The sequence below is a fragment of the Petromyzon marinus genome, unplaced genomic scaffold (genome assembly GCF_048934315.1).
Source record: "Petromyzon marinus isolate PM22_M1 ecotype Great Lakes invasive population unplaced genomic scaffold, UKy_Petmar_22M1.pri1.0 PM_G_Scaffold_2, whole genome shotgun sequence".
Classification (NCBI taxonomy): domain Eukaryota; kingdom Metazoa; phylum Chordata; class Hyperoartia; order Petromyzontiformes; family Petromyzontidae; genus Petromyzon; species Petromyzon marinus.
The window spans coordinates 7,630,374-7,653,472 of NW_027422761.1; positions in this window are offsets into that span (position 1 = coordinate 7,630,374).

Here is a 23,099-nt window from a genome sequence, read left to right on the forward strand (position 1 = left end):
ATTAAATAGGCTTATTAAATAGGCTTATTTCAGCAACTTAGGCTCATTAAATACTTATTAAATAGGCTTATTAAATAGACTTATTAAATAGGCTCATTAAATACTTATTAAATAGGCTTATTAAATAGGCTTATTAAATAGACTTATTAAATAGGCTTATTAAATAGGCTCAATAAATAGGCTTATTAAATAGGCTAAATAAATAGGCTTATTAAATAGGCTCAATAAATAGGCTTATTAAATAGGCTCAATAAATAGGCTTATTAAATAGGCTCATTAAATACTTATTTTATAGGCTTATTAAATAGACTTATTAAATAGACTTATTAAATAGGCTTATTAAATAGGCTTATTAAATAGGCTTATTGAATAGGCTTATTTCAGCAACTTAGGCTCATTAAATACTTATTAAATAAGCCTATTAAATAGGCTTATTAAATAGGCTTATTTCAGCAACTTAGGCTCATTAAATAGCCTTATTAAATAGGCTTATTAAATAGACTTATTAAATAGGCTCATTAAATACTTATTAAATAGGCTTATTAAATAGGCTTATTAAATAGACTTATTAAATAGGCTCAATAAATAGGCTTATTAAATAGGCTTATTAAATAGGCTCAATAAATAGGCGTGTTAAATAGGCTTATTAAATAGGCTTATTAAATAGACTTATTAAATAGGCTTATTAAATAGGCTCAATAAATAGGCTTATTAAATAGGCTCATTAAATACTTATTTTATAGGCTTATTAAATAGACTTATTAAATAGACTTATTAAATAGGCTTATTAAATAGGCTTATTAAATAGGCTTATAAAATAGGCTTATTAAATAGACTCATTAAATAGGCTTATTTTAGCAACTTAGGCTTATTAAATAGGTTTATTTCAGCAACTTAGACTTATTAAATAGCCTTATTAAATAGGCTTATTTCAGCAACTTAGGCTTATTAAATAGGCTTATTTCAGCAACTTAGACTTATTAAATATACCTTTTTAAATAGGCTTAGTTCAGAAACTTAGGCTTATTAAATAGGCTTATTTCAGCAACTTAGGCTCATTAAATAGCCTTATTAATTAGGCTTATTTCAGCAACTTAGGCTTATTAAATAGGCTTATTTCAGCAACTTAAACTTATTAAATAACCTTATTTCAGCAACTTAGGCTTATTAAATAGCCTTATTTCAGCAACTTAGACTTATTAAATAGGCTTATTAAATAGACTTATTAAATAGGCTCATTAAATACTTATTAAATAGGCTTATTAAATAGGCTTATTAAATAGACTTATTAAATAGGCTTATTAAATAGGCTCAATAAATAGGCTTATTAAATAGGCTAAATAAATAGGCTTATTAAATAGGCTCAATAAATAGGCTTATTAAATAGGCTCAATAAATAGGCTTATTAAATAGGCTCATTAAATACTTATTTTATAGGCTTATTAAATAGACTTATTAAATAGACTTATTAAATAGGCTTATTAAATAGGCTTATTAAATAGGCTTATTGAATAGGCTTATTTCAGCAACTTAGGCTCATTAAATACTTATTAAATAAGCCTATTAAATAGGCTTATTAAATAGGCTTATTTCAGCAACTTAGGCTCATTAAATAGCCTTATTAAATAGGCTTATTAAATAGACTTATTAAATAGGCTCATTAAATACTTATTAAATAGGCTTATTAAATAGGCTTATTAAATAGACTTATTAAATAGGCTCAATAAATAGGCTTATTAAATAGGCTTATTAAATAGGCTCAATAAATAGGCGTGTTAAATAGGCTTATTAAATAGGCTTATTAAATAGACTTATTAAATAGGCTTATTAAATAGGCTCAATAAATAGGCTTATTAAATAGGCTCATTAAATACTTATTTTATAGGCTTATTAAATAGACTTATTAAATAGACTTATTAAATAGGCTTATTAAATAGGCTTATTAAATAGGCTTATAAAATAGGCTTATTAAATAGACTCATTAAATAGGCTTATTTTAGCAACTTAGGCTTATTAAATAGGTTTATTTCAGCAACTTAGACTTATTAAATAGCCTTATTAAATAGGCTTATTTCAGCAACTTAGGCTTATTAAATAGGCTTATTTCAGCAACTTAGACTTATTAAATATACCTTTTTAAATAGGCTTAGTTCAGAAACTTAGGCTTATTAAATAGGCTTATTTCAGCAACTTAGGCTCATTAAATAGCCTTATTAATTAGGCTTATTTCAGCAACTTAGGCTTATTAAATAGGCTTATTTCAGCAACTTAAACTTATTAAATAACCTTATTTCAGCAACTTAGGCTTATTAAATAGCCTTATTTCAGCAACTTAGACTTATTAAATAGGCTTATTCAGCAACTTAGGCTTATTAAATAGCCTTATTAAATAGGCTTATTTCAGCAACTTAGACTTATTAAATAGGTTTATTCAGCAACTTAGGCTTATTAAATAGGCTTATTCAGCAAATTAGGTTTATTAAATAGGCTTATTTCAGCAACTTAGGCTTATTAAAAGGGCTCATTCAGCAACTTAGGCTTATTAAATAGGCTTATTTCAGCAAATTAGACTTATTAAATAGGCCTATTAAATAGGCTTATTAAATAGGCTTATTTCAGCAAATTAGACTTATTAAATAGGCCTATAAAATAGGCTTATTAAATAGGCTTATTTCAGCAAATTAGACTTATTAAATAGGCCTATTAAATAGGCGTATTAAATAGGCTTATTTCAGCAACTTAGGCTTATTAAATAGGCTTATTAAATAGGCTTATTTCAGCAACTTAGGCTTATTAAATAGGCTTATTTCAGCAACTTAGACTTATTAAATAGCCTTATTTCAGCAACTTACGCTTATTAAATAGGCTTATTTCAGCAACTTAGGCTTATTAAATAGCCTAATTAAGTAGGCTTATTTCGGCAACTTGGGCTTATTAAATAGGCTTATTTCAGCAACTTACGCTGATTAAAAAGGCTTATTTCAGCAACTTAGACTGATTTAATATGCGTATTAAGTAGGCTGATTAAATAGGCTTATTTCAGCAACTTAGACTTATTAAATAGGCCTATTAAATAGGCTTATTAAATAGGCTTATTTCAGCAACTTAGACTTATTAAATAGGCCTATTAAATAGGCTTATTAAATAGACTTATTAAATAGGCTCATTAAATACTTATTAAATAGGCTTATTAAATAGGCTTATTAAATAGACTTATTAAATAGGCTCAATAAATAGGCATATTAAATAGGCTTATTAAATAGGCTCAATGAATAGGCTTATTAAATAGGCGTATTAAATAGGCTTATTAAATATACTTATTAAATAGGCTTATTAAATAGGCTCAATAAATAGGCTTATTAAATAGGCTCAATAAATAGGCTTATTAAATAGGCTCAATAAATAGGCTTATTAAATAGGCTCAATAAATAGGCTTATTAAATAGGCTCAATAAATAGGCTTGTTAAATAGGCTCATTAAATACTTATTAAATAGGCTTATTAAATAGACTTATTAAATAGACTTATTAAATAGGCTTATTAAATAGGCTTAATAAATAGGCTTATTAAATAGACTTATTAAATAGCCTCATTAAATAGGCTTATTTTAGCAACTTAGGCTTATTAAATAGGTTTATTTCAGCAACTTAGATTTATTAAAGAGCCTTATTAAATAGGCTTAGTTCAGCAACTTAGGCTTATTAAATAAGCTTATTTCAGCAACTTATGCTTATTAAATAGCCTTATTAAACAGGTTTATTTCAGCAACTTAGGCTTATTAAATAGCATTTTAAAATAGGTTTATTTCAGCAACTTAGACTTATTATATATACCTTTTTAAATAGGCTTAGTTCAGAAACTTAGGCTTATTAAATAGTCTTATTTCAGCAACTTAGGCTCATTAAATAGCCTTATTAAATAGGCTTATTCAGCAACTTAGGCTTATTAAATAGCCTTATTAAATAAGCTTATTTCAGCAACTTAGACTTATTAAATAGGTTTATTCAGCAACTTAGGCTTATTAAATAGGCTTATTCAGCAACTTAGGCTTATTAAATAGGCTTTTTTCAGCAACTTAGGCTTATTAAATAGGCTCATTCAGAAACTTAGGCTTATTAAATAGGCTTATTTCAGCAACTTAGACTTATTAAATAGGCCTATTAAATAGGCTTATTAAATAGGCTTATTTCAGCAACTTAGGCTTATTAAATAGCCTTATTAAATAGGCTTATTAAATAGACTTATTAAATAGGCTCATTAAATACTTATTAAATAGGCTTATTAAATAGGCTTATTAAATAGACTTATTAAATAGGCTTATTAAATAGGCTCAATAAATAGGCTTATTAAATAGGCTCAATAAATAGGCTTATTAAATAGGCTCAATAAATAGGCTTATTAAATAGGCTCAATAAATAGGCTTATTAAATAGGCTCATTAAATACTTATTAAATAGGCTTATTAAATAGACTTATTAAATAGACTTATTAAATAGACTTATTAAATAGGCTTATTAAATAGGCTTATTAAATAGGCTTATTAAATAGACTTATTAAATAGCCTCATTAAATAGGCTTATTTTAGCAACTTAGGCTTATTAAATAGGTTTATTTCAGCAACTTAGACTTATTAAAGAGCCTTATTAAATAGGCTTATTTCAGCAACTTAGGCTTATTAAATAAGCTTATTTCAGCAACTTATGCTTATTAAATAGCGTTATTAAACAGGTTTATTTCAGCAACTTAGGCTTAATAAATAGCATTTTTAAATAGGTTTATTTCAGCAACTTAGACTTATTAAATATACCTTTTTAAATAAGCTTAGTTCAGAAACTTAGGCTTATTAAATAGTCTTATTTCAGCAACTTAGGCTCATTAAATAGCCTTATTAAATAGGCTTATTCAGCAACTTAGGCTTATTAAATTGCCTTATTAAATAAGCTTATTTCAGCAACTTAGACTTATTAAATAGGTTTATTCAGCAACTTAGGCTTATTAAATAGGCTTATTCAGCAACTTAGGCTTATTAAATAGGCTTTTTTCAGCAACTTAGGTTTATTAAATAGGCTCATCAGAAACTTAGGCTTATTAAATAGGCTTATTTCAGCAACTTAGACTTATTAAATAGGCCTATTAAATAGGCTTATTAAATAGGCTTATTTCAGCAACTTAGGCTCATTAAATAGCCTTATTAAATAGGCTTATTAAATAGACTTATTAAATAGGCTCATTAAATACTTATTAAATAGGCTTATTAAATAGGCTTATTAAATAGGCTTATTAAATAGGCTCAATAAATAGGTGTGTTAAATAGGCTTATTAAATAGGCTTATTAAATAGACTTATTAAATAGGCTTATTAAATAGGCTCAATAAATAGGCTTATTAAATAGGCTCAATAAATAGGCTCATTAAATAGGCTCATTAAATACTTATTAAATAGGCTTATTAAATAGACTTATTAAATAGGCTTATTAAAAAGGCTTATTAAATAGACTTATTAAATAGGCTCATTAAATACTTATTAAATATGTTTATTAAATAGGCGTATTAAATAGGCTTATTAAATAGGCTTATTAAATAGGCTTAATAAATAGGCTTATTAAATAGACTTATTAAATAGCCTCATTAAATAGGCTTATTTTAGCAACTTAGGCTTATTAAATAGGTTTATTTCAGCAACTTAGACTTATTAAATAGCCTTATTAAATAGGCTTATTTCAGCAACTTAGGCTTATTAAATAAGCTTATTTCAGCAACTTATGCTTATTAAATAGCCTTATTAAACAGGTTTATTTCAGCAACGTAGGCTTATTAAATAGCATTTTTAAATAGGTTTATTTCAGCAACTTAGACTTATTAAATATACCTTTTAAAATAGGCTTAGTTCAGAAACTTAGGCTTATTAAATAGGCTTATTTCAGCAACTTAGGCTCATTAAATAGCCTTATTAAATAGGCTTATTTCAGCAACTTAGGCTTATTAAATAGGCTTATTTCAGCAACTTAAACTTATTAAATAGCCTTATTTCAGCAACTTAGGCTTATTAAATAGCCTTATTTCAGCAACTTAGACTTATTAAATAGGCTTATTCAGCAACTTAGGCGTATTAAATAGCCTTATTAAATAGGCTTATTTCAGCAACTTAGACTTATTAAATAGGTTTATTCAGCAACTTAGGCTTATTAAATAGGCTTATTCAGCAACTTAGGCTTATTAAATAGGCCTATTAAATAGGCTTATTAAATAGGCTTATTTCAGCAACTTAGGCTTATTAAATAGGCTCATTCAGCAACTTAGGCTTATTAAATAGGCTTATTTCAGCAACTTAGACTATTAAATAGGCCTATTAAATAGGCTTATTAAATAGGCTTATTTCAGCAAATTAGACTTATTAAATAGGCCTATTAAATAGGCTTATTAAATAGGCTTATTTCAGCAACTTAGGCTTATTAAATAGGCTTATTAAATAGGCTTATTTCAGCAACTTAGGCTTATTAAATAGGCTTATTTCAGCAACTTAGACTTATTATATAGCCTTATTTCAGCAACTTACGCTTATTAAATAGGCTTATTTCAGCAACTTAGGCTTATTAAATAGCCTAATTAAGTAGGCTTATTTCAGCAACTTGGGCTTATTAAATAGGCTTATTTCAGCAACTTACGCTGATTAAAAAGGCTTATTTCAGCAACTTAGACTTATTAAATAGGCGTATTAAATAGCCTGATTAAATAGGCTTATTTCAGCAACTTAGACTTATTAAATAGGCCTATTAAATAGGCTTATTAAATAGGCTTATTTCAGCAACTTAGACTTATTAAATAGGCCTATTAAATAGGCTTATTAAATAGACTTATTAAATAGGCTCATTAAATACTTATTAAATAGGCTTATTAAATAGTCTTATTAAATAGACGTATTAAATAGGCTCAATAAATAGGCATATTAAATAGGCTTATTAAATAGGCTCAATGAATAGGCATATTAAATAGGCTTATTAAATAGGCTTATTAAATATACTTATTAAATAGGCTTATTAAATAGGCTCAATAAATAGGCTTATTAAATAGGCTCAATAAATAGGCTTATTAAATAGGCTCAATAAATAGGCTTATTAAATAGGCTCAATAAATAGGCTTATTAAATAGGCTCAATAAATAGGCTTGTTAAATAGGCTCATTAAATACTTATTAAATAGGCTTATTAAATAGACTTATTAAATAGACTTATTAAATAAGCTTATTAAATAGGCTTATTAAATAGGCTTATTAAATAGACTTATTAAATAGCCTGATTAAATAGGCTTATTTTAGCAACTTAGGCTTATTAAAAAGGTTTATTTCAGCAACTTAGACTTATTAAAGAGCCTTATTAAATAGGCTTATTTCAGCAACTTAGGCTTATTAAATAAGCTTATTTCAGCAACTTATGCTTATTAAATAGCCTTATTAAACAGGTTTATTTGAACAACTTAGGCTTATTAAATAGCATTTTTTAATAGGTTTATTTCAGCAACTTAGATTTATTAAATATACCTTTTTAAATAGGCTTAGTTCAGAAACTTAGGCTTATTAAGTAGTCTTATTTCAGCAACTTAGGCTCATTAAATAGCCTTATTAAATAAGCTTATTTCAGCAAATTAGACTTATTAAATAGGTTTATTCAGCAACTTAGGCTTATTAAATAGGCTTATTCAGCAACATAGGCTTATTAAATAGCCTTATTAAATAAGCTTATTTCAGCAAATTAGACTTATTAAATAGGTTTATTCAGCAACTTAGGCTTATTAAATAGGCTTATTCAGCAACTTAGGCTTATTAAATAGGCTCATTCAGAAACTTAGGCTTATTAAATAGGCTTATTTCAGTAACTTAGACTTATTAAATAGGCCTATTAAATAGGCTTATTAAATAGACTTATTAAATAGGCTCATTAAATACTTATTAAATAGGCTTATTAAATAGGCTTAATAAATAGACTTATTAAATAGGCTCAATAAATAGGCTTATTAAATAGGCTTATTAAATAGGCTTATTAAATAGACTTATTAAATAGGCTTATTAAAAAGGCTTATTAAATAGACTTATTAAATAGTCTCATTAAATACTTATTAAATATGTTTATTAAATAGGCGTATTAAATAGGCATATTAAATAGGCTTATTAAATAGGCTTAATAAATAGGCTTATTAAATAGACTTATTAAATAGCCTCATTAAATAGGCTTATTTTAGCAACTTAGGCTTATTAAATAGGTTTATTTCAGCAACTTAGACTTATTAAATAGCCTTATTAAATAGCCTTATTAAATAGGCTTATTAAATAGACTTATTAAATAGGCTCATTAAATACTTATTAAATAGGCTTATTAAATAGGCTTAATAAATAGACTTATTAAATAGGCTCAATAAATAGGCTTATTAAATAGGCTTATTAAATAGGCTTATTAAATAGACTTATTAAATAGGCTTATTAAAAAGGCTTATTAAATAGACTTATTAAATAGTCTCATTAAATACTTATTAAATATGTTTATTAAATAGGCGTATTAAATAGGCATATTAAATAGGCTTATTAAATAGGCTTAATAAATAGGCTTATTAAATAGACTTATTAAATAGCCTCATTAAATAGGCTTATTTTAGCAACTTAGGCTTATTAAATAGGTTTATTTCAGCAACTTAGACTTATTAAATAGCCTTATTAAATAGGCTTATTTCAGCAACTTAGCCTTATTAAATAAGCTTATTTCAGCAACTTATGCTTATTAAATAGCCTTATTAAACAGGTTTATTTCAGCAACTTAGGCTTATTAAATAGCATTTTTAAATAGGTTTATTTCAGCAACTTAGACTTATTAAATATACATTTTTAAATAGGCTTAGTTCAGAAACTTAGGCTTATTAAATAGGCTTATTTCAGCAACTTAGGCTCATTAAATAGTCTTATTAAATAGGCTTATTTCAGCAACTTAGGCTTATTAAATAGGCTTATTTCAGCAACTTAAACTTATTAAATAGCCTTTTTTCAGCAACTTAGGCTTATTAAATAGCCTTATTTCAGCAACTTAGATTTATTAAATAGGCTTATTCAGCAACTTAGGCTTATTAAATAGCCTTATTAAATAGGCTTATTTCAGCAACTTAGACTTAATAAATAGGTTTATTCAGCAACTTAGGCTTATTAAATAGGCTTATTCAGCAACTTAGGCTTATTAAATAGGCTTATTTCAGCAACTTAGGCTTATTAAATAGGCTCATTCAGCAACTTAGGCTTATTAAATAGGCTTATTTCAGCAACTTAAACTTATTAAATAGCCTTTTTTCAGCAACTTAGGCTTATTAAATAGCCTTATTTCAGCAACTTAGACTTATTAAATAGGCTTATTCAGCAACTTAGGCTTATTAAATAGCCTTATTAAATAGGCTTATTTCAGCAACTTAGACTTAATAAATAGGTTTATTCAGCAACTTAGGCTTATTAAATAGGCTTATTCAGCAACTTAGGCTTATTAAATAGGCTTATTTCAGCAACTTAGGCTTATTAAATAGGCTTATTTCAGCAACATAGACTTATTGAATAGGCCTATTAAATAGGCTTATTAAATAGGCTTATTTCAGCAACTTAGGCTTATTAAATAGGCTTATTAAATAGGCTTATTTCAGCAACTTAGGCTTATTAAATAGCTTATTTCAGCAACTTAGACTTATTAAATAGCCTTATTTCAGCAACTTACGCTTATTAAATGGGCTTATTTCAGCAACTTAGACTTATTAAAGAGCGTTATTAAATAGGCTTATTTCAGCAACTTAGGCTTATTAAATAAGCTTATTTCAGCAACTTATGCTTATTAAATAGCCTTATTAAACAGGTTCATTTCAGCAACTTAGGCTTATTAAATAGCCTTATTAAATAAGCTTATTTCAGCAACTTAGACTTATTAAATAGGTTTATTCAGCAACTTAGGCTTATTAAATAGGCCTATTAAATAGGCTTATTAAATAGGCTTATTTCAGCAACTTAGGCTCATTAAATAATTATGAAATAGGCTTATTAAATAGACTTATTAAATAGGCTCATTAAATACTTATTAAATAGGCTTATTAAATAGACTTATTAAATAGGCTTATTAAATAGGCTTATTAAATAGGCTTATTAAATAGACTTATTAAATAGCCTGATTAAATAGGCTTATTTTAGCAACTTAGGCTTATTAAAAAGGTTTATTTCAGCAACTTAGACTTATTAAAGAGCCTTATTAAATAGGCTTATTTCAGCAACTTAGGATTATTAAATAAGCTTATTTCAGCAACTTATGCTTATTAAATAGCCTTATTAAACAGGTTTATTTGAGCAACTTAGGCTTATTAAATAGCATTTTTAATAGGTTTATTTCAGCAACTTAGATTTATTAAATATACCTTTTTAAATAGGCTTAGTTCAGAAACTTAGGCTTATTAAGTAGTCTTATTTCAGCAACTTAGGCTCATTAAATAGCCTTATTAAATAAGCTTATTTCAGCAAATTAGACTTATTAAATAGGTTTATTCAGCAACTTAGGCTTATTAAATAGGCTTATTCAGCAACTTAGGCTTATTAAATAGCCTTATTAAATAAGCTTATTTCAGCAAATTAGACTTATTAAATAGGTTTATTCAGCAACTTAGGCTTATTAAATAGGCTTATTCAGCAACTTAGGCTTATTAAATAGGCTCATTCAGAAACTTAGGCTTATTAAATAGGCTTATTTCAGTAACTTAGACTTATTAAATAGGCCTATTAAATAGGCTTATTTCAGCAACTTAGGCTCATTAAATAGCCTTATTAAATAGGCTTATTAAATAGACTTATTAAATAGGCTCATTAAATACTTATTAAATAGGCTTATTAAATAGGCTTAATAAATAGACTTATTAAATAGGCTCAATAAATAGGCTTATTAAATAGGCTTATTAAATAGGCTTATTAAATAGACTTATTAAATAGGCTTATTAAAAAGGCTTATTAAATAGACTTATTAAATAGTCTCATTAAATACTTATTAAATATGTTTATTAAATAGGCGTATTAAATAGGCATATTAAATAGGCTTATTAAATAGGCTTAATAAATAGGCTTATTAAATAGACTTATTAAATAGCCTCATTAAATAGGCTTATTTTAGCAACTTAGGCTTATTAAATAGGTTTATTTCAGCAACTTAGACTTATTAAATAGCCTTATTAAATAGGCTTATTTCAGCAACTTAGGCTTATTAAATAAGCTTATTTCAGCAACTTATGCTTATTAAATAGCCTTATTAAACAGGTTTATTTCAGCAACTTAGGCTTATTAAATAGCATTTTTAAATAGGTTTATTTCAGCAACTTAGACTTATTAAATATACATTTTTAAATAGGCTTAGTTCAGAAACTTAGGCTTATTAAATAGGCTTATTTCAGCAACTTAGGCTCATTAAATAGTCTTATTAAATAGGCTTATTTCAGCAACTTAGGCTTATTAAATAGGCTTATTTCAGCAACTTAAACTTATTAAATAGCCTTTTTTCAGCAACTTAGGCTTATTAAATAGCCTTATTTCAGCAACTTAGATTTATTAAATAGGCTTATTCAGCAACTTAGGCTTATTAAATAGCCTTATTAAATAGGCTTATTTCAGCAACTTAGACTTAATAAATAGGTTTATTCAGCAACTTAGGCTTATTAAATAGGCTTATTCAGCAACTTAGGCTTATTAAATAGGCTTATTTCAGCAACTTAGGCTTATTAAATAGGCTTATTTCAGCAACTTAAACTTATTAAATAGCCTTTTTTCAGCAACTTAGGCTTATTAAATAGCCTTATTTCAGCAACTTAGACTTATTAAATAGGCTTATTCAGCAACTTAGGCTTATTAAATAGCCTTATTAAATAGGCTTATTTCAGCAACTTAGACTTAATAAATAGGTTTATTCAGCAACTTAGGCTTATTAAATAGGCTTATACAGCAACTTAGGCTTATTAAATAGGTTTATTTCAGCAACTTAGGCTTATTAAATAGGCTTATTTCAGCAACATAGACTTATTGAATAGGCCTATTAAATAGGCTTATTAAATAGGCTTATTTCAGCAACTTAGGCTTATTAAATAGGCTTATTAAATAGGCTTATTTCAGCAACTTAGGCTTATTAAATAGCTTATTTCAGCAACTTAGACTTATTAAATAGCCTTATTTCAGCAACTTACGCTTATTAAATGGGCTTATTTCAGCAACTTAGACTTATTAAAGAGCGTTATTAAATAGGCTTATTTCAGCAACTTAGGCTTATTAAATAAGCTTATTTCAGCAACTTATGCTTATTAAATAGCCTTATTAAACAGGTTCATTTCAGCAACTTAGGCTTATTAAATAGCCTTATTAAATAAGCTTATTTCAGCAACTTAGACTTATTAAATAGGTTTATTCAGCAACTTAGGCTTATTAAATAGGCCTATTAAATAGGCTTATTAAATAGGCTTATTTCAGCAACTTAGGCTCATTAAATACTTATGAAATAGGCTTATTAAATAGACTTATTAAATAGGCTCATTAAATACTTATTAAATAGGCTTATTAAATAGGCTTATTAAATAGACTTATTAAATAGGCTTATTAAATAGGCTCAATAAATAGGCTTATTAAATAGGCTCAATAAATAGGCTTATTAAATAGTCTCAATAAATAGGCTTATTAAATAGGCTCATTAAATACTTATTTTATAGGCTTATTAAATAGACTTATTAAATAGACTTATTAAATAGGCTTATTAAATAGGCTTATTAAATAGGCTTATTAAATAGGCTTATTAAATAGACTCATTAAATAGGCTTATTTTAGCAACTTAGGCTTATTAAATAGGTTTATTTCAGCAACTTAGACTTATTAAAGAGCCTTATTAAATAGGCTTATTTCAGCAACTTAGGCTTATTAAATAAGCTTATTTCAGCAACTTATGCTTATTAAATAGCCTTATTAAACAGGTTTATTTGAGCAACTTAGGCTTATTAAATAGCATTTTTTAATAGGTTTATTTCAGCAACTTAGATTTATTAAATATACCTTTTTAAATAGGCTTAGTTCAGAAACTTAGGCTTATTAAGTAGTCTTATTTCAGCAACTTAGGCTCATTAAATAGCCTTATTAAATAAGCTTATTTCAGCAAATTAGACTTATTAAATAGGTTTATTCAGCAACTTAGGCTTATTAAATAGGCTTATTCAGCAACATAGGCTTATTAAATAGCCTTATTAAATAAGCTTATTTCAGCAAATTAGACTTATTAAATAGGTTTATTCAGCAACTTAGGCTTATTAAATAGGCTTATTCAGCAACTTAGGCTTATTAAATAGGCTCATTCAGAAACTTAGGCTTATTAAATAGGCTTATTTCAGTAACTTAGACTTATTAAATAGGCCTATTAAATAGGCTTATTAAATAGACTTATTAAATAGGCTCATTAAATACTTATTAAATAGGCTTATTAAATAGGCTTAATAAATAGACTTATTAAATAGGCTCAATAAATAGGCTTATTAAATAGGCTTATTAAATAGGCTTATTAAATAGACTTATTAAATAGGCTTATTAAAAAGGCTTATTAAATAGACTTATTAAATAGTCTCATTAAATACTTATTAAATATGTTTATTAAATAGGCGTATTAAATAGGCATATTAAATAGGCTTATTAAATAGGCTTAATAAATAGGCTTATTAAATAGACTTATTAAATAGCCTCATTAAATAGGCTTATTTTAGCAACTTAGGCTTATTAAATAGGTTTATTTCAGCAACTTAGACTTATTAAATAGCCTTATTAAATAGCCTTATTAAATAGGCTTATTAAATAGACTTATTAAATAGGCTCATTAAATACTTATTAAATAGGCTTATTAAATAGGCTTAATAAATAGACTTATTAAATAGGCTCAATAAATAGGCTTATTAAATAGGCTTATTAAATAGGCTTATTAAATAGACTTATTAAATAGGCTTATTAAAAAGGCTTATTAAATAGACTTATTAAATAGTCTCATTAAATACTTATTAAATATGTTTATTAAATAGGCGTATTAAATAGGCATATTAAATAGGCTTATTAAATAGGCTTAATAAATAGGCTTATTAAATAGACTTATTAAATAGCCTCATTAAATAGGCTTATTTTAGCAACTTAGGCTTATTAAATAGGTTTATTTCAGCAACTTAGACTTATTAAATAGCCTTATTAAATAGGCTTATTTCAGCAACTTAGCCTTATTAAATAAGCTTATTTCAGCAACTTATGCTTATTAAATAGCCTTATTAAACAGGTTTATTTCAGCAACTTAGGCTTATTAAATAGCATTTTTAAATAGGTTTATTTCAGCAACTTAGACTTATTAAATATACATTTTTAAATAGGCTTAGTTCAGAAACTTAGGCTTATTAAATAGGCTTATTTCAGCAACTTAGGCTCATTAAATAGTCTTATTAAATAGGCTTATTTCAGCAACTTAGGCTTATTAAATAGGCTTATTTCAGCAACTTAAACTTATTAAATAGCCTTTTTTCAGCAACTTAGGCTTATTAAATAGCCTTATTTCAGCAACTTAGATTTATTAAATAGGCTTATTCAGCAACTTAGGCTTATTAAATAGCCTTATTAAATAGGCTTATTTCAGCAACTTAGACTTAATAAATAGGTTTATTCAGCAACTTAGGCTTATTAAATAGGCTTATTCAGCAACTTAGGCTTATTAAATAGGCTTATTTCAGCAACTTAGGCTTATTAAATAGGCTCATTCAGCAACTTAGGCTTATTAAATAGGCTTATTTCAGCAACTTAAACTTATTAAATAGCCTTTTTTCAGCAACTTAGGCTTATTAAATAGCCTTATTTCAGCAACTTAGACTTATTAAATAGGCTTATTCAGCAACTTAGGCTTATTAAATAGCCTTATTAAATAGGCTTATTTCAGCAACTTAGACTTAATAAATAGGTTTATTCAGCAACTTAGGCTTATTAAATAGGCTTATTCAGCAACTTAGGCTTATTAAATAGGCTTATTTCAGCAACTTAGGCTTATTAAATAGGCTTATTTCAGCAACATAGACTTATTGAATAGGCCTATTAAATAGGCTTATTAAATAGGCTTATTTCAGCAACTTAGGCTTATTAAATAGGCTTATTAAATAGGCTTATTTCAGCAACTTAGGCTTATTAAATAGCTTATTTCAGCAACTTAGACTTATTAAATAGCCTTATTTCAGCAACTTACGCTTATTAAATGGGCTTATTTCAGCAACTTAGACTTATTAAAGAGCGTTATTAAATAGGCTTATTTCAGCAACTTAGGCTTATTAAATAAGCTTATTTCAGCAACTTATGCTTATTAAATAGCCTTATTAAACAGGTTCATTTCAGCAACTTAGGCTTATTAAATAGCCTTATTAAATAAGCTTATTTCAGCAACTTAGACTTATTAAATAGGTTTATTCAGCAACTTAGGCTTATTAAATAGGCCTATTAAATAGGCTTATTAAATAGGCTTATTTCAGCAACTTAGGCTCATTAAATAATTATGAAATAGGCTTATTAAATAGACTTATTAAATAGGCTCATTAAATACTTATTAAATAGGCTTATTAAATAGACTTATTAAATAGGCTTATTAAATAGGCTTATTAAATAGGCTTATTAAATAGACTTATTAAATAGCCTGATTAAATAGGCTTATTTTAGCAACTTAGGCTTATTAAAAAGGTTTATTTCAGCAACTTAGACTTATTAAAGAGCCTTATTAAATAGGCTTATTTCAGCAACTTAGGATTATTAAATAAGCTTATTTCAGCAACTTATGCTTATTAAATAGCCTTATTAAACAGGTTTATTTGAGCAACTTAGGCTTATTAAATAGCATTTTTAATAGGTTTATTTCAGCAACTTAGATTTATTAAATATACCTTTTTAAATAGGCTTAGTTCAGAAACTTAGGCTTATTAAGTAGTCTTATTTCAGCAACTTAGGCTCATTAAATAGCCTTATTAAATAAGCTTATTTCAGCAAATTAGACTTATTAAATAGGTTTATTCAGCAACTTAGGCTTATTAAATAGGCTTATTCAGCAACTTAGGCTTATTAAATAGCCTTATTAAATAAGCTTATTTCAGCAAATTAGACTTATTAAATAGGTTTATTCAGCAACTTAGGCTTATTAAATAGGCTTATTCAGCAACTTAGGCTTATTAAATAGGCTCATTCAGAAACTTAGGCTTATTAAATAGGCTTATTTCAGTAACTTAGACTTATTAAATAGGCCTATTAAATAGGCTTATTTCAGCAACTTAGGCTCATTAAATAGCCTTATTAAATAGGCTTATTAAATAGACTTATTAAATAGGCTCATTAAATACTTATTAAATAGGCTTATTAAATAGGCTTAATAAATAGACTTATTAAATAGGCTCAATAAATAGGCTTTTAAATAGGCTTATTAAATAGGCTTATTAAATAGACTTATTAAATAGGCTTATTAAAAAGGCTTATTAAATAGACTTATTAAATAGTCTCATTAAATACTTATTAAATATGTTTATTAAATAGGCGTATTAAATAGGCATATTAAATAGGCTTATTAAATAGGCTTAATAAATAGGCTTATTAAATAGACTTATTAAATAGCCCCATTAAATAGGCTTATTTTAGCAACTTAGGCTTATTAAATAGGTTTATTTCAGCAACTTAGACTTATTAAATAGCCTTATTAAATAGGCTTATTTCAGCAACTTAGGCTTATTAAATAAGCTTATTTCAGCAACTTATGCTTATTAAATAGCCTTATTAAACAGGTTTATTTCAGCAACTTAGGCTTATTAAATAGCATTTTTAAATAGGTTTATTTCAGCAACTTAGACTTATTAAATATACATTTTTAAATAGGCTTAGTTCAGAAACTTAGGCTTATTAAATAGGCTTATTTCAGCAACTTAGGCTCATTAAATAGTCTTATTAAATAGGCTTATTTCAGCAACTTAGGCTTATTAAATAGGCTTATTTCAGCAACTTAAACTTATTAAATAGCCTTTTTTCAGCAACTTAGGCTTATTAAATAGCCTTATTTCAGCAACTTAGATTTATTAAATAGGCTTATTCAGCAACTTAGGCTTATTAAATAGCCTTATTAAATAGGCTTATTTCAGCAACTTAGACTTAATAAATAGGTTTATTCAGCAACTTAGGCTTATTAAATAGGCATATTCAGCAACTTAGGCTTATTAAATAGGCTTATTTCAGCAACTTAGGCTTATTAAATAGGCTTATTTCAGCAACTTAAACTTATTAAATAGCCTTTTTTCAGCAACTTAGGCTTATTAAATAGCCTTATTTCAGCAACTTAGACTTATTAAATAGGCTTATTCAGCAACTTAGGCTTATTAAATAGCCTTATTAAATAGGCTTATTTCAGCAACTTAGACTTAATAAATAGGTTTATTCAGCAACTTAGGCTTATTAAATAGGCTTATACAGCAACTTAGGCTTATTAAATAGGTTTATTTCAGCAACTTAGGCTTATTAAATAGGCTTATTTCAGCAACATAGACTTATTGAATAGGCCTATTAAATAGGCTTATTAAATAGGCTTATTTCAGCAACTTAGGCTTATTAAATAGGCTTATTAAATAGGCTTATTTCAGCAACTTAGGCTTATTAAATAGCTTATTTCAGCAACTTAGACTTATTAAATAGCCTTATTTCAGCAACTTACGCTTATTAAATGGGCTTATTTCAGCAACTTAGACTTATTAAAGAGCGTTATTAAATAGGCTTATTTCAGCAACTTAGGCTTATTAAATAAGCTTATTTCAGCAACTTATGCTTATTAAATAGCCTTATTAAACAGGTTCATTTCAGCAACTTAGGCTTATTAAATAGCCTTATTAAATAAGCTTATTTCAGCAACTTAGACTTATTAAATAGGTTTATTCAGCAACTTAGGCTTATTAAATAGGCCTATTAAATAGGCTTATTAAATAGGCTTATTTCAGCAACTTAGGCTCATTAAATACTTATGAAATAGGCTTATTAAATAGACTTATTAAATAGGCTCATTAAATACTTATTAAATAGGCTTATTAAATAGGCTTATTAAATAGACTTATTAAATAGGCTTATTAAATAGGCTCAATAAATAGGCTTATTAAATAGGCTCAATAAATAGGCTTATTAAATAGTCTCAATAAATAGGCTTATTAAATAGGCTCATTAAATACTTATTTTATAGGCTTATTAAATAGACTTATTAAATAGACTTATTAAATAGGCTTATTAAATAGGCTTATTAAATAGGCTTATTAAATAGGCTTATTAAATAGACTCATTAAATAGGCTTATTTTAGCAACTTAGGCTTATTAAATAGGTTTATTTCAGCAACTTAGACTTATTAAATAGCCTTATTAAATAGGCTTATTTCAGCAACTTAGGCTTATTAAATAAGCTTATTTCAGCAACTTATGCTTATTAAATAGCCTTATTAAACAGGTTTATTTCAGCAACTTAGGCTTATTAAATAGCATTTTTAAATAGGTTTATTTCAGCAACTTAGACTTATTAAATATACCTTTTAAAATAGGCTTAGTTCAGAAACTTAGGCTTATTAAATAGGCTTATTTCAGCAACTTAGGCTCATTAAATAGCCTTATTAAATAGGCTTATTTCAGCAACTTAGGCTTATTAAATAGGCTTATTTCAGCAACTTAAACTTATTAAATAGCCTTATTTCAGCAACTTAGGCTTATTAAATAGCCTTATTTCAGCAACTTAGACTTATTAAATAGGCTTATTCAGCAACTTAGGCGTATTAAATAGCCTTATTAAATAGGCTTATTTCAGCAACTTAGACTTATTAAATAGGTTTATTCAGCAACTTAGGCTTATTAAATAGGCTTATTCAGCAACTTAGGCTTATTAAATAGGCCTATTAAATAGGCTTATTAAATAGGCTTATTTCAGCAACTTAGGCTTATTAAATAGGCTCATTCAGCAACTTAGGCTTATTAAATAGGCTTATTTCAGCAACTTAGACTATTAAATAGGCCTATTAAATAGGCTTATTAAATAGGCTTATTTCAGCAAATTAGACTTATAAAATAGGCCTATTAAATAGGCTTATTAAATAGGCTTATTTCAGCAACTTAGGCTTATTAAATAGGCTTATTAAATAGGCTTATTTCAGCAACTTAGGCTTATTAAATAGGCTTATTTCAGCAACTTAGACTTATTATATAGCCTTATTTCAGCAACTTACGCTTATTAAATAGGCTTATTTCAGCAAATTAGGCTTATTAAATAGCCTAATTAAGTAGGCTTATTTCAGCAACTTGGGCTTATTAAATAGGCTTATTTCAGCAACTTACGCTGATTAAAAAGGCTTATTTCAGCAACTTAGACTTATTAAATAGGCGTATTAAATAGGCTGATTAAATAGGCTTATTTCAGCAACTTAGACTTATTAAATAGGCGTATTAAATAGGCTGATTAAATAGGCTTATTTCAGCAACTTAGACTTATTAAATAGGCTCATTAAATACTTATTAAATAGGCTTATTAAATAGGCTTATTAAATAGACTTATTAAATAGGCTCAATAAATAGGCATATTAAATAGGCTTATTAAATAGGCTCAATGAATAGGCATATTAAATAGGCTTATTAAATAGGCTTATTAAATATACTTATTAAATAGGCTTATTAAATAGGCTCAATAAATAGGCTTATTAAATAGGCTCAATAAATAGGCTTATTAAATAGGCTCAATAAATAGGCTTATTAAATAGGCTCAATAAATAGGCTTATTAAATAGGCTCAATAAATAGGCTTGTTAAATAGGCTCATTAAATACTTATTAAATAGGCTTATTAAATAGACTTATTAAATAGACTTATTAAATAGGCTTATTAAATAGGCTTATTAAATAGGCTTATTAAATAGACTTATTAAATAGCCTGATTAAATAGGCTTATTTTAGCAACTTAGGCTTATTAAAAAGGTTTATTTCAGCAACTTAGACTTATTAAAGAGCCTTATTAAATAGGCTTATTTCAGCAACTTAGGCTTATTAAATAAGCTTATTTCAACAACTTATGCTTATTAAATAGCCTTATTAAACAGGTTTATTTGAGCAACTTAGGCTTATTAAATAGCATTTTTTAATAGGTTTATTTCAGCAACTTAGATTTATTAAATATACCTTTTTAAATAGGCTTAGTTCAGAAACTTAGGCTCATTAAATAGCCTTATTAAATAAGCTTATTTCAGCAAATTAGACTTATTAAATAGGTTTATTCAGCAACTTAGGCTTATTAAATAGGCTTATTCAGCAACTTAGGCTTATTAAATAGCCTTATTAAATAAGCTTATTTCAGCAAATTAGACTTATTAAATAAGTTTATTCAGCAACTTAGACTTATTAAATAGGCTTATTCAGCAACTTAGGCTTATTAAATAGGCTCATTCAGAAACTTAGGCTTATTAAATAGGCTTATTTCAGTAACTTAGACTTATTAAATAGGCCTATTAAATAGGCTTATTAAATTGGCTTATTTCAGCAACTTAGGCTCATTAAATAGCCTTATTAAATAGGCTTATTAAATAGACTTATTAAATAGGCTCATTAAATACTTATTAAATAGGCTTATTAAATAGGCTTAATAAATAGACTTATTAAATAGGCTCAATAAATAGGCTTATTAAATAGGCTTATTAAATAGGCTTATTAAATAGACTTATTAAATAGGCTTATTAAAAAGGCTTATTAAATAGACTTATTAAATAGTCTCATTAAATACTTATTAAATATGTTTATTAAATAGGCGTATTAAATAGGCATATTAAATAGGCTTATTAAATAGGCTTAATAAATAGGCTTATTAAATAGACTTATTAAATAGCCTCATTAAATAGGCTTATTTTAGCAACTTAGGCTTATTAAATAGGTTTATTTCAGCAACTTAGACTTATTAAATAGCCTTATTAAATAGGCTTATTTCAGCAACTTAGGCTTATTAAATAAGCTTATTTCAGCAACTTATGCTTATTAAATAGCCTTATTAAACAGGTTTATTTCAGCAACTTAGGCTTATTAAATAGCATTTTTAAATAGGTTTATTTCAGCAACTTAGACTTATTAAATATACATTTTTAAATAGGCTTAGTTCAGAAACTTAGGCTTATTAAATAGGCTTATTTCAGCAACTTAGGCTCATTAAATAGTCTTATTAAATAGGCTTATTTCAGCAACTTAGGCTTATTAAATAGGCTTATTTCAGCAACTTAAACTTATTAAATAGCCTTTTTTCAGCAACTTAGGCTTATTAAATAGCCTTATTTCAGCAACTTAGGCTTATTAAATAGGCTCATTCAGCAACTTAGGCTTATTAAATAGGCTTATTTCAGCAACTTAGGCTTATTAAATAGGCTCATTCAGCAACTTAGGCTTATTAAATAGGCTTATTTCAGCAACTTAAACTTATTAAATAGCCTTTTTTCAGCAACTTAGGCTTATTAAATAGCCTTATTTCAGCAACTTAGGCTTATTAAATAGGCTTATTTCAGCAACATAGACTTATTAAATAGGCCTATTAAATAGGCTTATTAAATAGGCTTATTTCAGCAACTTAGGCTTATTAAATAGGCTTATTAAATAGGCTTATTTCAGCAACTTAGGCTTATTAAATAGCTTATTTCAGCAACTTAGACTTATTAAATAGCCTTATTTCATCAACTTACGCTTATTAAATGGGCTTATTTCAGCAACTTAGACTTATTAAAGAGCGTTATAAAATAGGCTTATTTCAGCAACTTAGGCTTATTAAATAGGCTTATTTCAGCAACTTAGGCTTATTAAATAGTCTTATTTCAGCAACATAGACTTATTAAATAGGCCTATTAAATAGGCTTATTAAATAGGCTTATTTCAGCAACTTAGGCTTATTAAATAGGCTTATTAAATAGGCTTATTTCAGCAACTTAGGCTTATTAAATAGCTTATTTCAGCAACTTAGACTTATTAAATAGCCTTATTTCATCAACTTACGCTTATTAAATGGGCTTATTTCAGCAACTTAGACTTATTAAAGAGCGTTATTAAATAGGCTTATTTCAGCAACTTAGGCTTATTAAATAAGCTTATTTCAGCAACTTATGCTTATTAAATAGCCTTATTAAACAGGTTCATTTCAGCAACTTAGGCTTATTAAATAGCCTTATTAAATAAGCTTATTTCAGCAACTTAGACTTATTAAATAGGTTTATTCAGCAACTTAGGCTTATTAAATAGGCCTATTAAATAGGCTTATTAAATAGGCTTATTTCAGCAACTTAGGCTCATTAAATACTTATTAAATAGGCTTATTAAATAGACTTATTAAATAGGCTCATTAAATACTTATTAAATAGGCTTATTAAATAGGTTTATTAAATAGACTTATTAAATAGGCTTATTAAATAGGCTCAATAAATAGGCTTATTAAATAGGCTCAATAAATAGACTTATTAAATAGTCTCATTAAATACTTATTAAATATGTTTATTAAATAGGCGTATTAAATAGGCATATTAAATAGGCTTATTAAATAGGCTTAATAAATAGGCTTATTAAATAGACTTATTAAATAGCCTCATTAAATAGGCTTATTTTAGCAACTTAGGCTTATTAAATAGGTTTATTTCAGCAACTTAGACTTATTAAATAGCCTTATTAAATAGGCTTATTTCAGCAACTTAGGCTTATTAAATAAGCTTATTTCAGCAACTTATGCTTATTAAATAGCCTTATTAAACAGGTTTATTTCAGCAACTTAGGCTTATTAAATAGCATTTTTAAATAGGTTTATTTCAGCAACTTAGACTTATTAAATATACATTTTTAAATAGGCTTAGTTCAGAAACTTAGGCTTATTAAATAGGCTTATTTCAGCAACTTAGGCTCATTAAATAGTCTTATTAAATAGGCTTATTTCAGCAACTTAGGCTTATTAAATAGGCTTATTTCAGCAACTTAAACTTATTAAATAGCCTTTTTTCAGCAACTTAGGCTTATTAAATAG